The sequence below is a fragment of the Macrobrachium rosenbergii genome, chromosome 55, assembly GCF_040412425.1.
Source record: "Macrobrachium rosenbergii isolate ZJJX-2024 chromosome 55, ASM4041242v1, whole genome shotgun sequence".
NCBI classification, from domain to species: domain Eukaryota; kingdom Metazoa; phylum Arthropoda; class Malacostraca; order Decapoda; family Palaemonidae; genus Macrobrachium; species Macrobrachium rosenbergii.
In genome coordinates, this window is record NC_089795.1 from 65,671,341 (window position 1) to 65,687,329 (window position 15,989).

Consider the following 15,989-nt stretch of genomic DNA (forward strand, 5'->3'; position numbering starts at 1 on the left):
TAGTGGGTACTTTGCAGCCATGGAAGTTCACCAATGGCTGACAAAGACAAAAATAGTGCCCTTGCCCTGGGCACAGACCAGAATAAACACAACAATGTCATCTACAACCAAAATTAAGAACCACCACCCCAACCATTGAAAACTGGCGGGTACTCCCTTAAACTCAACGACCTTACAACAAGGCGAAGAGACAGTAGAGGGGCAGAGAGCCCCCTATGCTTCCTTTCCCAACCACGCCAGCCATGGATCCCAGAAGTTGGCACCGAGCGCATGGAGTTTGGTGTCGAAAGCACCCCATTGTTGACGCCGAGAGCCCAAATGCTGGCGCCAACCTCCACAGTTGGGATTGGTGCCAATTGGTTGGGTGCGGAAGATTAACGGCGAACACCAAGTGAGTCAAGAAAGGGGGCACTCCTGGCTGAGTGCGAAAGCACTCGAACCTCATGAGCTTTGACCTTAAGAGGAGATGAAACATCTTGAATTTGAGAATGCACTTCTGTGATCGAACTTCTAAGGAAGAAAGTACATTCTTTGACAGAGGGCATGAAGGGTTCTTCACTGAGCACCGAAGGTTGTCGGAGGGTCCTCTGATCTTTTCTGTCTTCTGACGATAGTACTGTACTTCAAGGCTCCCACAGGACAAAGAAGTCTCTCTTCCTCCTCTGGCCCGAGTTTGTCCATTACTCTCTTAATGGTAGGAGGAGACAACTTCCTGTCAGTCCTCAGGAAAGGTAAAAAGTAGGCTAACTGGCTTATAGAGGTTTCAGAAGACGCAATGTTATTTTGTCGATACCATCCTCTGAAAACTGACCACTTGAATTGGTATAGCCTGCCAGCAGAAGATACTTTGCACCTAGCAAAAGCTTCTGTAGCTTGCTTCAAAAAGCCTTTTCACTCTGATGAGGCTCTTAACAGTCTGAAGCCTGTCAGCGCCAGAGAGGACAATCCCTGATGGGGCATGAGGAAGTGGTGCTGTTTGAACAGCGACTGTCTTTGTGGCAGAAGTCTTGGGGTCTATTAACAGACACAGCAGATCTGGAAACCATTCCTTCCTGGGCCAGAACGGAGCGATCAGGGTCATTGAGACACTCTGGTGAGAGGAGAACTTGTTGATCGCTTCCTGATCAATCCGAAAGGTGGGAAGGCGTGGACATCAGGGCCCGTCCCAGTCCAACAGCATGGCATCCGTCGCCCATGCGAGAGGGTCCGGGACTGAGGAGAAACGGGAGGCAAACGATGATTTCTCAATGTTGCGAAGAGGTCCACAGCTAGTTTGTCTCAAAGTTTCCAGAAATCATCACATACGAGGGAGTCCTGAGTCCACTCCATTGGCAACATCTGATTGCAAATATTCAATCCGTCTGCAAGGACGTTCATTTTCCCTGCAAGAAGGGAGTAACAATCTTCACCTGGTACTGATCTGCCCAGAGAAGGAGGTCTTTCGCCAACTCATAGAGAGAGGAGTGGGTGCCCCTTGTTTGCAGACATAAGACAGCACCGTGGTGCTGTCCTCGTAAACCACTACTGCTGTGCCAAAAACTAAAGGAGAAAAACCTGGCGACTAAGCTGAATGGCCCTTAGCTCCTTCACATAGATGCGGAGCTCTTTGATCTACAGGCCACATCCTTGAGATCTTCCCATTCCCTAGAAGGGATCCCCAAACCTCCTAAAGCGTTGGAATAAAATTCGGGGTGCAATGGTAAAAGAGACTCCCCTCTCGAAGTCTTTCCACAGACAACCACCATTGAATGTCCATCTTGATATCTGAGGAGATGGGGAGAAAGGAAGTCTGCCCCTCTTTACAAACAGTTCTACTGAGGCCTAGGTCGCCAGCAGACTCATCCACTGAAGCACTGAGCAAGTCCAAGAAGAGCTAAGCAGCCAATTGTCGAGATAGAGACAAATGTTGACATCGGGAAGGTGAAGCCATTTCCAAAGAGGAGCTAGGATTCTAGTGAACACTTGTGGGGCGGTGGACAGGCTGAAGCACAAGACTTGAAACTGGAGAATTTGCCCCGATATACGAAGTGCAGGAATTTTCTTGAGTCTGGATGTATCAAGTCATGGGAAAAGGCATCCTGCATGCCCAGGGTAACCATCCAGTCACTCTGATGGAGAGAGGACATGACCTATTGACTGGTTTCCATATGAAATTTGGTTTTCAGCACAAAACGATTCAGGAAGCTGACATCCAGAACTGGCCTCTACCCTCTGATGACTTGGGGACCATGAAGAGACGGTATTAAAATCCCTCTGAGTTGAGATCTAAAACCTCCTCTATTGCTATTGCCTCTTTGCGAAGAAGGGACTCTACTTCTAGAGAAAAAAGTGGCAAGCTTCTCGGAGTGAGCCAAGTAGGCAGTCAAGTTGATCGCGACTTGGATAAGAGAGGTTTCTCATGGAAAGGTTCTGCCCTCTGCAGCTCCATTCCTCCTATAAGAGGTGTAGCCTGGCTCCGACCGGGCAAGAGGGACTGTGTTCTCATTTCTTAGCAGCTGGTTTAAATAAAGACATTTTGGTCAATCTAGACGGGGACATCTAGATTAAGGTTCATACTTTCCTCCTTGAAAGGGCTGCTCTAGAGGAGAGAAGGACTTGGTTATTGTTGCGGGAGCTTCCTTAGGCCGCTTGGAAAATTGAGCCGGAAGATCAGTTGTCGATTTCTTCTGAAGGTCAGAGAGGATCTCCTTAACAGTGTCTTGGAGCTAGAAATGGGATCTGCCTAATGGAGACAATGAGAAAGGTGACTTCTATGTTGCAGTGACTCCTTTAGTGGCAAAGCCGCATTGCAGCTCTCTCTTCAAGATTCCCATCAAAAACAGGAAGTGAGCTTGGAAGAACCATCCCTACGTAAGACAGTACTGTACTCCGAACCAGTCAGAGGAGAAATCTTTGGCCAAGACCAGACAATCCTCGATTTTTCTAGCTAAAGCCCCCACCGTCCAATCAAGGAAGCAAAATATTTCTAATACCTTGAACAGGAAATCTTGGCTGCGGAGAACGAAAACAACGAGTGGCGTCAACCAAATTGGAGAAAACCCTGGAAGATGGCAAAGATTCCTAAGAGGAGCTTCCACAATGGCATAGAATCGATACTTTTTCTTGAGAAGTTTGGAAGGAGGGCTTTACCTTGGTCCCTCTTCATGGCCAGACACTCATCCACTTCTCAAAAACTTTCTTTGAAGAGGAGGAAAGCACTAGCTTGGGGAGGCAAACAACGTAAGCAGTACATTTCTCAAAAGAAATGTCGAGGCTGGGGAAACAGGAGCAGCAGGCTCAAGAAATCTGGAAAATTTGCCAGAAAGAATCTTAGCAACGATGAATAAGCAGACGAAGGAGCAGTATCTTGTTCCAGTTCATCCTCGTCTTCTTTGGAAATGACAGTTTCTTTTAAAAAGCCCATCAGTTCCTCAAGCTGACACTTAATTGGGGCTAAAGCAGAATTTTTCTGAGCTGATGAAGAAGGAAGAGGCGCCGAGCGCCCACTTTTGACGCCGAGAGCCCAAATGTTGGCGCCAAACACTCCATAGTTGGCACCGAACGCTCAACAGTTGCTGCAGAATGCTCCACAGCTGGTGCCGAACGCCCTGAAGTTGGAGCTGGGAGCCTGGAATTTGGTGCCGAGAGCCCAGAATTTGGCGCCAAGCGCTCCACTGTTGGCAACGAGTGCCAAAATGTTGCCGCCGAACACTCCACAGTTGGCACCAAACACTCTACTGTTGGTGCCGAACGCCCACAGTTGGTGCTGAGCAGCTGGGTGCAAAGCAGGCGCCAAGCGAGTCGAAATAGAGGGGTGTTCCAAGAAGAGAGGGCGCTTAGCAGACAGTGACGGGCGCTTACTCAAGTATCATATCGCTTAAAGACAAAAATGGGTGCTCGTGACTCGAAAGAGGTCCTGGACAATCCCAAGAAGGTTGATGACAAGCAGAAAAGCGGTAGCCTCCTTATATCTCTTGACAGGAGGAGGAGAGCTGTCTGCCACATTGAATTATCTTTTCAAAGGCCGAGAGACGGAAGATCAACGCTGCTGACGCCTGCGCATCCAGCAAAGAGTCTTCCAAATCTGACGACAGATGAGAAGCACTGAACAAGATGCCTTTTTAATGGCACTCTGTCGTAGCCTGGGACCGTGCAACAGGCTCAATGGAGGGGGCGACTGCCGTGGCAAACCCCACTGGCCTCCCTTGGACCTCCGGTATGTCTTCTCCCCAGTGCAGGGGAGTGGGACAGTGACCTTTGTCTAGGAGCACCGGGGACGGACAGCCACCTCCTTAACACTCACAACACTGTCACTGCTGCAACACTGACACTTGGTGGCGTTTTCAACACAAAATCCCTGAAAGAGGAAGTTAATTACATAACAGTACTGGCTAAGAATCTTGCTCTGAGACTGGCAACAGCGTTGGGATCAGAAGCATGGGAACCTGGTAAAGTAGTGTGGGGTAAATGTGTAGGAGGGCTAAGGATGCGAGACATAACATGAATCAAAGGAGAAGAAACAGAGCTATCTTCTAACACATCAGGTAAAGAAGGAATCTCATGACTAGCTCTACCTTCGACTCTAAGACCGCCTTCCTTTTCATATCTCGGTCTAAGTTGTCCAGATGGGATTTCAAGGTCTTCCCAATCCTGACACCCTGGACATGCCTACACTTGCCACACTTAGTGTGCAAATCATAAGCCCCTTTAACAAGTCTAATTTTACACCCTCAATGCAATAACGAATGTCTGAAGAACTGGAAAAGCCACCACAAAGAAATGAGAGAGAATACTTCACCAACAATACTGGACAAAAATCCAAAAAGATGAAGCAGCGACTGCACAAGACTACCGATGTTAATCGGGAGCCGGCAGAAAAGGAATTGAAGCTCTATGCTGAGTTGAGCCTATCAGTCCCGAAAGTGGGTGGGACCCTGTCGCCTACACTAGTGATGGCAGTGCCACCATGAAAATTTGAATTTCTTTAGACTGCTGTGTAGAAAGCTAGTAGCTATGTAATTGCTTGGTAAGTCACTTATATTAAATGGTAGTTTTCCACCTGTAGAAGACACAAGCAGCACCTTCCTTGGCTTCTTCCACTTTAACCAGTACTTCTTCCACTGGGAAAATGAGCACTAAAGACACTCAGCACAGTTCAGAGATGGCACACACACACTCCTGGTCTCTGCAGAAAGAACAGTACGAATGTGGGTCAACATCAAGAGGACATGAACCTACACTTGTTAACATTCTAGACATTTATGTTGGTCATTCTTGTGAGCAGAAAATCAGGTATCATCATCTTACAATAGTCAAATTCAAAACAGACAAGCGTAAGTCAGTAACCACTCAGACCAGAGGAAACTTAGCAAAATTTTAACAACAGCCATAATACACAAGAGTGAAGTGCCAATGTTTGAACAGCAAAGCAGGTGATGGAAAAGTGATGCTGACATTCAATCAAGTGGGTAGGGACCCCACCTAATGCTAGTTAACTAACTTGTCACTAAGCTGCAATTACTGGACCAGCTTCCACTGAAGGTAATCCATACAAAAGACAAAGGCTTGTATTTTTGTGGGAACAAATAGGCAGGTAATGGTGCTGACCAAGCCTATTGTAGACACTTCATTACTGTAGTCTCATCATACAGAACCACACTTTATATGGATACTAGGCCATCCTCAGAAACCTATGGTAAGCAATAAATATAAGGTACTTTAAGGGGCTCTGGGTAGGCAAAGCTGCAGTCAGGTAAGGGGTTATTAGAGAGAGAGAGAGAGAGAGAGAGAGAGAGAGAGAGAGAGAGAGAGAGAGAGAGAGAGAGAGAGAGAGAGAGAGAGAGAGAGAGAGAGAGAGAGAGAGATATTAGCTGGGATAATTTTGTAAGATAATAATTGCTCTTACCATGGCCTAGTCTGTTTGTTCAGCTTTATGTATGGGTCAATCATTAAATGGTAGGTTTAGATGGTAGCTCTACTGCCACTGCCCCGTGCTTCACCCCTTTGTTAAAAGGGAAAGGGAGGAAAAGTTATGCTTCATGAGCTGAAGCTCTCATCAGGCTGGTGCAGCATGTACTCAGCCTGACTGCTGCCTTGCAGAGGAAGGAAAGAAAGGTAGAAGAAACAGAGGGAAGCTAGTCATCCATTCATAAAACCTGCAGCCTTATGCCCTCCGAGTACCTTAGATGTGATACTTTTTGTTCCAGAGGAGCCTGGATGACTACAAAGGATTTACAGGTATCATCCCTGAAGTAGAATGAGGTAAAGGTAGTCTGATGTCTCTGGACACCTGTTCTCATTTCCTACCCTGACTTCATGAACTCTTGCTTGGGCTATTGGACTGTCCCCTTACAGGGAAAATTGTATGCCCACTTGACTGCTCCCCAAAGCCAAGGAGGAGGTGTTGGAGGGTTTTCCTCAACACATCCTCATGCCTGCTGGTACTCACAAGAACTGACAGGTTCTTATTTCCACCACAAACACAGGAACAAACAAAAATGAGTCACAGTCATCTGAGTGTCAGGCAAGTTACTATAGGCTGTGCAACTCACCAGCTGTTTCACTAAGGCTTAAGGCTAGCAGAAAAATTTACAGAACAAGACCTCAGTCTGAGGCCTCCTCCAAGGGCTCATACGGTGCCTGCATTAGACTGCAGAGTACAAGACTCACATCCCACTCTGGGGACCAAAGCTATCAGGGTGAGCAAGACTTTAAAGCTCCTCATGAGCATGGACATAAAGGAGTTGATATTAAGGTAATTACTGTACACTAAATAATTGCTGTACACTACATTTAAACAGGAGGATTCCTCAGCGTGAGCTGGACTTGGTCGCTGAAATTCAGTGACTCGTAGTTAACTTGTGGTTAAAGGGGAATTAATGGGGACGACTACTCATTCACCTGCTGTTAACTTTGCACTTTTTCCTTCAGCATCAGCTTGCTTTTAAAATGTTATTTTTTCCTACAAGAATACAAACCATCTTCTTTATGTAACAGACTCACTCCTTCATGGAGTTTCTCCAGAGGGAGGTTTCTTGTCAGTATAGCCTGATGAAACAATCTGAAGGGTAGTAGTCTATGCATCCTCTAGCATGTAAAATTTCCTTTGGCATATCAATAGTGGGGGAAATAGTTTTCAAACTGACAGACAGCAGGGAAAATTCTGATCCTCAGATCAACTGTTAACCTGATCCAAGAAACCACAAGCAAGCAATGATCAAAACAGTCAAAACGACACTCGCCTTTGGAGTGCACCCTAGAGTACATTCTACTATGAGACGGGGTTCCAAAATGGAGTTGAAGTTGCTTCCCCTAGATCATTAAGCTCAAAATGAACAGTAGTTGCTTCCCAAAGATCATTAAGGTCACAAATTGTCTAAATATCTTGAAATTACCATTCTGACTCTACCTGCAGGAAGTCTGAAGGAGAACACTCAGGTTTTGATATTTTCAACAAAGCATTTGTTGAATCCTCTCCCAAGAGGATGACACACCAGTCTGTCCTGGTGATCACTCCTGGGACAAAGGGTACAAACAATTCGACCTGGCCATACTACAAGCTCAATCAAAAGCATGCGGCTCACCATAATACTCAGTGATGTGCAACTTTAATGCATGAACCCCCTTTGTCCAGATGCACACAATCTAAGGGTCATTCATATGTGCATCAGAATTCTGGATAAACCAGGCAATGCCTGAGGATCTGAATGATCACACAGATGCTGATCATCCTACCCAAAGGTAATGTACAGCAGCAACCTACTGCATAAGAACCCTCTGCCTGCATGTGCACTATCCAAGGGGCAAAAATTTAGCACTGATTCTTCTCTAACATCTAGGCAGAAAACAAATGGAAAAATCCAGGACAGATCTCTTGTTTAGGAAGGAATAAGAGAGACTGGTTAACAAGATGCCTCAAGAACCCATTGTCATACCTACCTACTGCAAACATCATCCACATGTGAATGAATGCTGTCACCAAACCCCAAAGAAAGAAAGCATTCACTCAAAGTCTGCCTCAGACTTCTTGTCAGAGGACTTCCAAGACCGCCTTTTTTCTTCTTCTTCCTAAAAGAAGAGGAAGCAGCAGAAGATCATGAGGAGGAGAAGGAGCTCAAGGAGGTGGAGAAAAATGTGCACTTACATTTCTTCACCTTATCCTCTCCATGAGTCTTATTCTCCTCAGCTATACCTCAACTATGTAGCAGCATCAGAGTAGTAGAGCCTGTGCTCAATACTACAAGGATATCTCCAAAAACAAGATGGCTGCTGCAAGAAGCTCAACAGCACTGGGTTTCCTACTGGGAATGACAAAAGGAACAAGAGGTGAAAGACAGCTTGCTTGGAGTACCAAGAGACAGAAACATCTACCACTAGTCTAGTAAAGTTGCCTTCTCACATGGGAAGAGCTCAGCATGCACACCTTGGTCAACACTGTTGGAGAATAAGGGCTAGTCGCCTACCCTTAAATCTGTAACTCCTCACCAAGCCAGAGGAGAACAAACAAAAGTGGGGAGTGAGACAGAGGGGAGTCCAAGAGAGAGGAGCATTAAAAATTCAGCAGTACCAAAAATGAAGCAGTCCTCTCACAGAAACCATAAAACATCATTTGGCCTCCTCAGCTTCTACTCCTTGCAGGACCTGCCACTGGAGAACAACAAAACTCACTTTGCTAACATCATAGGCAAAAACTGGCCAATGCCCACTTACATCTTTCACACCTTTAGTTGTTCACTCTGTTAAACAAAAGACACAAACACCATTTTCACACAAAACAAAAAAGATACAGGCAGGCTTATGGGGGTTCCCCCACATGCCTTCCAATCAGCCACCTTGTTACAAAGTTTCAAGGATTTCTCCATGGCTGTAAATAATTACTATTTACTTGTTCTTTAGTGATGTCATAACACCCTGAGGACTTGTTATCCTGCTCACCAGATGGAGTCAAGGGGCAACTGACAGGCTTACTTGCACACCTTTTCCATTACAGTATAAGATCTTCAGAATGCTTACATTAAAAGCTACTAACACATTCAGGAGCTGTTCCATTAATGAGGGCCTCAGAACCATAAACGCCATCTTAGGCACTTGTAGAAACGTTTCTCTGTCATTTCTATGCTAGTCATTAAATCCCTGGAACAGTAGAAATGATCAATTTAGCTAAATGAACGAACATCATTTTTAAGAATCATTCAGCTCAGAGTTCTGAGCCAATCAGCATTTTCCAGCATAAGGGGCACGGCCAATCACCATAGTTTAAACATTCCCAGTCTAGTGATTTTCTTAGTAAAATTGAATGTCCGTGGTGATTTGTTTTTTTATTATTATTATCCCTTATTTAGCGCCATTATGTCTTCTCTGGTAGTGAAAGTGATCACTATGATGTTAGAGGAAGAAAAAGGACAAGGAATGAAACGTCATAAAAGAAAATGGTGTTAAGTTACTGCATGTTTCTGGGTGTACTTAAACATTATGATGATGGAAGGTTATCATCACAACATCATTATTACTGTATTATTATTATTATTATTATTATTATTATTATTTTCCATCACACTATATTGATTACTCATCAATTTATTATTACATTATTACATCCATTGTTGTTATATTTTATAATAACACTTTATTATCATTTTACACATTTAACTATGGTTTTTGGTTATGACCAGAATATAAACAAATTAGAGGGGTTAGGCAGACATTTTGAATGCTATCATTCTACAATTTTTTCAAATTTTCACAAAAAATTCCAAAAGAGCTATGAAACTTAGTTTAAATCAATATCTTTCTTAGAAGCAGAGTAATGAATGCTAGACTTTGAGAAGACCAACCTTCTGTTCTGAGGCCCTCATCTAGGTTAGTTTAGGTTAGGGAAAGTTATTCTAGGATATATACCTGCAATTATTATTACCTTTTTTGGTAATTTTACATAGTTTTCTCCCCTTTGATTTTTCCATGACTTTGTGCTGCTGCTTCTCTTGCAGATTTTTCCACTTTGTTACATGGTAGGTGCTTTCATGTTTAATCAAATTTGAACTTTAATACCAGCACACATGCATGCGTGCTGTGTTTAGTAGCAGCCCCATGAGGATGAACACTGAGGTGAATGAATGATGGAAATCTTATGATGATTTTTGTATTAGACACATTACAGAGACTTGTGAACACAGCATACATGCTAAACTCCAATATGAAGTACTGGTATTTAAATAATACAAAACCAGAGTATTTTGTAACCCAAAACCCTAGGTTTCCCCTCACATTTCCCATAATGATATATAATGGATGCATAAAACACAGGATAGACAATGTTTCATGAGTTTGGAGGGTCTGAATTCATCTTACCATTGGCCCTTTGGAATTGGAATATGAAATTTATCCCAAAGGCCTAGCGCTGGGACCTATGAGGCCATTCAACACTGATGGGGAAACAGAGTTAAAAAGGTTTTATGGTTTAACAGGAGGAAAACCCTGTAGTTGCATTATGAAACAACTGTCAAGAGAGGGTCGAAAGTAAGATGGAAGAAAGATAATATAAATGGTGGTACAGTAATAGGAATGAAGGGGGATCCAACTAGGGCGCAAAGGGGTGCTGCAGAGAGCCTTCAGCAATCCCTATAGTGCACCGCGTGAGGTGCACTTACGGTACTGCCCCCTACGGGGCTTAGCCCCATTTGTTTACCATTATCGTTTAGGGTTTAGGCTATCAACCCTACCCATATTTCTGGCTCCAGTTTTTCACACTTAACATAAATTCCTTTAGCAAGCAGTATTGTAGTCTACAAAAGCGGGGCAGTCTAGCGAACCTTAATAATAATCTTATAGAATTCCCCAACCCTTACCCTAGCTTAGTTAAACTAGCATAGCCACCCTCAAAACACAGGCTAGTGAAGTAGCCTAATCAATAGTTACCAAAAAAACCTGAAGAACACAACTCTCATTAGAACAACGATTGTACCGATATATACAAAACACTTACAAAAGTTACACTTATATAGAGGCGTGAAATCTGAGAATTCGAAAACCTCACACTACAGGCAGGATGACAGCTGCTGTCATCAGCTGCCAACTAGCAGACGTCAGTGACGTCGTACAGCCCACTCTGACGTCACAACAAAACATTATGGTACAACACCCTCTTTAGGCGTCAAATTTACCAAAAAAAATTGCCTGGTTAGTTTTCTTTTCTGCATATATTCATTTTTAGTTTAGTAGGAATAACATACTTGAAAAAATAAAATATCTTTCTCTGATGTGCATGCTTGTACCTGAAAGCAGTGGAGGCCAAAGCAAACTTGAACTGAACTGAAAATGAATGGAGCAGCAATTATACCTTTAAATTTTCCAGTTTTCTAATGGTCATCACAAAACAGCAAGATCTGGAGAAAAGCCATGAGGCAAATCTTGACCAAAGAATGAGGTCCCAGGCTTTTATGATTCTATGCTTAACTTGTATGTACAAATCCATAGACAATTTTCTTGTACTTGTTCGTTATTAAAAGGACTAACTATACTGTGAGGGGCTCACAAGAGTTTCAGAATATTAGAAAGACTGAAATTATGTGAGCTTGTTTACAGAAAAGATGGGGTTTAGCCCCTGTCAATAATTGTTCTTGCTGGCGTGAGGAGGAAACGCTGTTTCAGGGGCCATGACAATAAATCAGAATTGCACAGGTGTAACCCGTGTGATTATAGAGAACGAATAGGTTGACGGCATTGCTAACATCGGTTTGTTTCTTGTACGCATCTCTGGTAAGCGTAACAGAATGACAGATCTATTTCATATTTGCATCTCGAAATTAAGAAATGGCTGCGGCAGGAAGAACATCCAACACTCTAACGAAAACTGCAACCCCGGTCCAAAATTCCAAAATCATGTCTAAATTAGTAAACTGATTTCATATTACCATAAAAACATTGGAAGGCATGATTTCACTCTCAAAAAAAGACCAGCAAATAAAGTATCTCTACCCACGAAGTCTGAAAAGGACAATTGCGTATGATTTTTGTAACAAATACAGCATAAGTATTTTTTTTTTTTTTTTTTACAAAGAGAGAAGATGGACTTGATATATCTACAGAGAAAATCATTATGAAAAAATCGTCTCTTAGAAGTATTGAAGATATTATAAAAAAAGTACCTGAAATGATTAAGGATAGCCTATTGTTATTCACTGCGGGCGCCAGGTAAAATGTATAAAGTGTATGTTGGTTTGGATCCTTTTAAATAAAACTTAAATTCTATACTGATTTATTGACAGATTAGATCCAACAACGGTAAATAATAATAATAATAATAATAATAATAATAATAATAATAATAATAATAATAATAATAATAATAATAATAATAATAATAATATAGGGGAGGCCGCCTAGGAGTTCGGGCATGCTAGTAATTACTAAATGTTCTTGACACAATTCTTGAATTTTGAGCGAACCAACACAATTTTTCTTCCTCCATGGAACTGGTAATTTTGCACAAGAAAAAATCGTCATAAGAATATACAGTACGAGTGTCAGTGCAATTGCATTATGGCTGCAACAGTGAAAGCTAGTTTCGCCTCTCTGTAGATCTGATAAAAGTGAAGATAAAGCCTGGGCATGTGAATGTGACTCAGCAGATGTGCTCTGGGATGTTAACTAAAATGCAATTGCCTTACGAAGAAAATAGAATAGATTCAAAGGACGTTGACTTGCGTATTGATACTGCAATAAGAAAAAATTAAATATATGAAATTACCATGAGAAAGATGGCTGCTTCATATACAGAGAAGGTAACTTAGTTGACAAAGTTAAGGAAGAGAATTTATTCGACATGGTCTCCCTGGGTTCAAGTGAAATCACTGTGAAGACAAGTGAAGTTGCCAATGCACATAAAAATATTCCAGTTATTGTTACGAGGTTTACCTCTCATTGCAATGTTGTTATTAATTTTTGTTAATGAAAGGTGTAGAGATGAACTGAAATCATAAAGTATGAGATGCGTTGCTTATAGCGAACAGAATTGCTTGGATGATGTTGTCGAAATAACTGACTTTCCTTAAATATGTGTATAAATGAATTTTATTTTTTTACGCCCTTTGCACTATGCTTTAGAATAAATCTGGTTGTTTAGGAGAAAATCTTGTAATTATTTAACAAAACTGCTGTTTATTGCAACAGTTAACTAGGCAATGTAAGAATTAAACTGCCGCTTTCTTTGCTGTGTTGTTGCAGGTGATATAGCTGGTTGGACAACCTGTGCCTTCATTTCCAAGCAAATGTATTTGACATTGTCGATCTAAGACGGTCACCGTATGCGCACCAACTAAATATTGCATATCTCGTCGAGGTTACCATTATTACATTATTACAGATTATTACAGCTACGTTACTGTAAAATCATTGGTCAAGGCTCATCTACTTTAAAATACTTCTCGCCCCATCCAGTGCTTTGGTGAGCCCCCTAACACTGGTGTGATCTGGAATTTGCTTCATAACTGACCTTTATATGACTCCTTTTTCCACACAACCTCTTCTTCACTAATTAGATCAAGGGCACATTAAGTGATGGATGGATTCTCGACCTGTGTAACGAACCTGTAGCAACACAGTAATAAAATTAAACTTATGAAGGGCATAATTTGTATTACTTACGTCTCACTAAATGTACTTTATATACCGTTGTTGGATCGTATGATGGGTATAATTCTTATCGGTGATGTACCTATTGAAAGCAGTGCGTATTTGATGTGATGCCATATTTAATGTCGTTTTTACGCTAACTTTTCATTTCTTCTCTGATATGAGGACTTTGATTGTACGGAAGTATTTTCAGTAACCTTGAATCAGACTATTAAATCGTCAAATATTTATTTTACGATTTGTTTGATTACATGCAATAACCTTGGATGAGTCTAATTACTGAATTATATATCAGCATTTATATCTGAATTATAAATCACTATATAGTGAATTCCATCTCAGAAGGATGTGATTAAGATGAGTCCATTATCCAAGGAACTTTCCGCAAGTGGAACTACTGACATCATTCTGAAATTTGATCCTGAAATCCGGAAGGCTATTCAAGATTGGTGATAAAGGTGTTACGATGGAGTATGTATGACATGCGTGACAATTATCAGATGCTAGCCTGCTTTTCCTGTGGGAGATAATAATCATATTGAGATGGATTACTCTAAAAAATGATTGTAGACTTTGTGGCAACTGTGCTGATAACCATATAAAGAAAGAGTGTACCCCTGATTCCGTCAAATTTATCATCTGTATGAGAGATACTAATTATGGGCATCAATGCTTAGGTTCTGAACTGGGTCAGTCATGAATAGTACACTGCAAATTAGAGTTGAAGGATGGGAAGTCTTCTGTATCACTGTTTTGTATACAGCATTCATAGTAACTTAGTTTCTGTTTGCCTTGATGACAATATGGCTATTAAGACTTTCTATTAGAATTTTTTTTGTCGAGCGTTGTGATATTAAGGGTTTGACAAGTTACATAGTTTAAATATACTGCAATGAAGTGTATGTCTATACAAATTTGGACCGTGAAAATACTCATAGGTGAAAGGGTCCTGCAGTGTTTGTATTGAAGGCGGAATCTCCGAAAGAAATCGATCTATGTAATTATCATCATCATCATCATCATCATCATCATCATCATTATATTAAATAATTGTCATGATCCTAAATGTGATGTGTATGCAGATATTTTTGTGCATAACCACAGTAGTCCATGGGTAATAATATCTCCATCTGACTTCCAGTTAGAAGGCCAGAGGCCAGCCTCTCACAGCTGGCACCTACACGAGTTTGCAGAATGAAGGAACCTTTTGAGCAGAGCTTTGGGATACTTCATAACATCCCGAAGTTCGAGGCTTGTCGCCTTGACCCTCCCTTTTATCGACTCCGCTTTAAGTTGACTTTAGCTTTTATAACAACCGTGCATTAGAAATAATAATAACAACACCACGGAAATATTTATGAAATTTCACTCTTTTATATATCCCAAGTCTCAGCAGAATTGCATTCTTTGTTTGTCTGTTTTCTTCCATTTAGAATCAATCAATCAATCAATCTGTGGGTAGATGGAAACCTCTTGACCCAGGTTCACTAGAATGAACCAAAAAAGTGAGTATTTTGTTCTGTGGTTTTTGTGAACGGTACTTAATTATTTAATGTTTTGCGAGTGTGCATTCTGAGGGTGGCACTGCCGTGCCAAATGTCAAATTCTGAGGAAAGCTAAAACCAGAATAATAATGCCGGAAATCTGAGTTTAACTGAATTCCAGTCAGAGAGCAATATCATTAATAATAAATGTATTATGAGCAGTAGTAATAAAACTCACTAGGTTCAGTGAAATTTATGTTTCTCCTTTACTGCATAGATAAAGTTTTCGAATAAAGAGGAAAAGTACTGCACGACATCGGTTCCACTGAGTGTGATTGGCTTCACGCATCACGTTACACGTATCGGGAAAGTGAGAGGCATTGCCGAACGAGAATGACAGAACTCTCTGATCGTCGACTCGTTCACCAGGAAATGGTAGTTCATGGTAAAATCACCGTTCAGCCGTACGAGTCGTTCTCAAGTTGAGTAATTTCCAGTGATGAGACAGGTTTTTTTTTTTATCCAGCCAATTCTAGAGACACCTGATAACGACAAGAACAACAATGACCAGCGTTTTGCGAAATTCCGACAGAATGTGCAAAGCAAGCATGGGAGTGAAGCGTAAGCGTGAATTTTTATTACAAGCTGCAAAAGCAAGATCATAGAAAATTTCCAGAGGTGAACATTACAGATGATGAAAAAGAAACCAAGAGACTCCAAAGATCATACAGGCAAAAATCCCAGGTCAGGGAGTTCCTAGACATTTTGGGGCCCGGGGTGCACTGTTCCATTTGGGGCCCCTCTTATGGGGTGGGAGGGGAGCGAAGGAGCCAAACCAGCTGGGGGTTGGGAGGGCTGCTGTTATCCCCGGGGAATATTTTTAGAATATGAGCAATT